Source organism: Oryzias melastigma, linkage group LG3, assembly GCF_002922805.2.
Source record: "Oryzias melastigma strain HK-1 linkage group LG3, ASM292280v2, whole genome shotgun sequence".
In the NCBI taxonomy this organism is placed as follows: domain Eukaryota; kingdom Metazoa; phylum Chordata; class Actinopteri; order Beloniformes; family Adrianichthyidae; genus Oryzias; species Oryzias melastigma.
In genome coordinates, this window is record NC_050514.1 from 7,449,546 (window position 1) to 7,451,877 (window position 2,332).

Here is a 2,332-nt window from a genome sequence, read left to right on the forward strand (position 1 = left end):
GAATGAATTAGAACTTTGATTTGAGGTGGGCGCGGCTACAGGTACCTCGTTTCCATCGTTGACTGTATAAACAACTGGACAAAGCTAGTGTGATTTCAACCATTGAAAATGCTCCAACCCAAATAAGTCTGTTCATTTTCCAATTGTTCAAGATATTGACATCGCCACGTTGGAACCAGACGAGTAAGCAGGGATTGGTTTGAGTTGACGTTTCCATGGAAGCCGCTCTCACTAAGTGAGCGTGATGGATGGCCGCAATCTGACAAATATTTGGAAAGTTCTACCTGGGGGCGGGAACTTTCCATTTGCAGCGCTGGGGGGGTGTTGGTCCAGTTTGCATGTACAGTCAATGAATGCTACAGAAACTTTGGTCTGGGTGAATCCTCGATTTTGATTGGCTGCTGGGTGTTCATTAAAGAGTGATGATGGAAACCTAAAAACAAAGTTCTGGTCACATGGCCGGAATGTTTTATATTACTGCTCTAGCTTAAATGCGAGCTGGTTATTGGAACCACCATAGACCATAACAACAAGAAAGGTGAAATTTCCCTCTGAAATGATGCTTTGGATCATTGAACATGATGTTTAGCCCGGTGGTTAGACCTCATACAGCGGCTGAAACGGATCACACCGCGTTTCAAACGGTCTGCTTCTTGCGAAAAACAATTTAAAACTGAAACATAACAGGATTAAGGTACTAATATTTAATGGAATATTTATTTTTGTCAGAAGTGAGCCTGGTTGATGCTCTGTAAGGGGTAACCAAACAAGACAGTTGGAGGCCGACTCCACTCTCAGCTCTGATTTGAAAAATGTAAAAAAGGAGGCGGGGCTAGTGGAGGCGGGCTGAGCGGAGGAGGTGTGGTCTGGATATGATTGACAGTGACAGTGAGTTTAGCTTGAGATTACTAAAGGATCTTTTTATTATTGTCTCCCGAGTGGGCCGCCTCCTCATCCCACAGCGGCTCTTCGTCTGACGGTCAGCCAGGCTTCCAAAGGCCGGTTTAGCGAGCAGGCAAGCTCTGCCGTTGTCAGCGTGACGGAGCGACCTCCACCGCTTTCGGTGTCAACATCGCAGGGAAAGCTCCCCAGCTCTCGGCGTCGTGGGGGCGACCTCTGCCACTCTTGGCTTCGGCATCGCAGAGTGAGCTCCGCCACTCTCAGCGTCATGGGGAGAGCTCAAACGGTCGTGCGGTGAGCTTCAACTCTCGAGCGTGTCAAGTGTTCATAAATAGGCGGTGCTTTTATACTGGAGCTGCAGAGCATGATGACATGAAACTTCTGGGACCTACACCAGTTGACCAATCACAAAATTCAACTGTAATACCTCATGTCAACCTGTAGAGGACAGCACATAGACGGTTTTTGACTATAATTTCAGGAATCAAACAAGTTTATTATAAATTGTAAAAAATGATGCAAGGACCGAACAGACAGCACATTGAGAGTCTGGTTTATAGAGATCAACAGACAAAAAAAGTTGATTTAGGGTTTGGTCATCTTTTAAGATGTCCATTATCAGAAAATAACAGGCGAACTGGAAGCCGCCGCTTCTGCGTCGTCATGGACATCTGTAAGGGGATTAATCCTTACTTATTAAACGACAAACCGGCAGCTGTCGTCACTGAAGCGACAACGTTTTCTTCAGCTGGGATGTCTCTCTCAATAAAACCAAAAGGAGGTGAAAAGAAAAGAAGACGCTCTGCAGGAACAGAGTCGAGGTGGAACAAGCTCCCTGAAGGCTGCCGCTCATGCACGTTCACACGTGCGCTGTCACACATCCACACCCACAGTCACATGAGCAGCTTCACACATGCGAACATGCTGCAGCACTCGCCCTGGCTCATGGCCGCTCACAGAAGAACCGGGGGAAATGTCCCGACCTGTCCCCCTGGCTGTCCATCTGTGAGGAGGAAACCTACCACCAAGCACCAAATGTCACCGTTACTCTGCTTGTAAACAAACTGCTTTCCAAACGAATCCCGCCTGAAATCACTGCTCCCTTTATTCCCTAAATCCTTTCCTCCAAGCTTGAGGAGAAAGTCCTGCTGAAAGGAGGATTTCACATTCAGGGTGACATGAAGGAAAAAACGCAGACAGATTTTCTCTAACTGAAGATGCAGCAGTTTAAAAGAACACAGCCACTGATCCAGAACTGAAGCTGCTCTGCTGCCCCCTGCAGGAAGCATGAAGCAGCACAGCGCCTTCAGGAGTTCAGGCTTTATTGTTTTGTGAAGCCAGAGAAGCTGGAAACGGTTACAAACCCAGAAAGTGCAGAATCTGCAGGAACATCCGTGAACAAGAAAACACAACTGTACATCTGAATGTGGGA

At 47.2% G+C, this 2,332-nt stretch overlaps 1 protein-coding gene across 6 annotated transcripts in view; it reads right to left on the reverse strand.

The window, feature by feature from the left end:
• Positions 1-1,980: 1,980 nt before the first annotated feature.
• crtc3 (CREB regulated transcription coactivator 3) overlaps positions 1,981-2,332 on the reverse strand; it is a gene marked incomplete in the record, with an annotated part of 59,592 nt that continues 59,240 nt past the window's right edge. For all 6 annotated transcript variants that reach the window (XM_036217155.1, XM_024295413.2, XM_036217162.1 and 3 more), the window contains 1 exon segment: positions 1,981-2,332.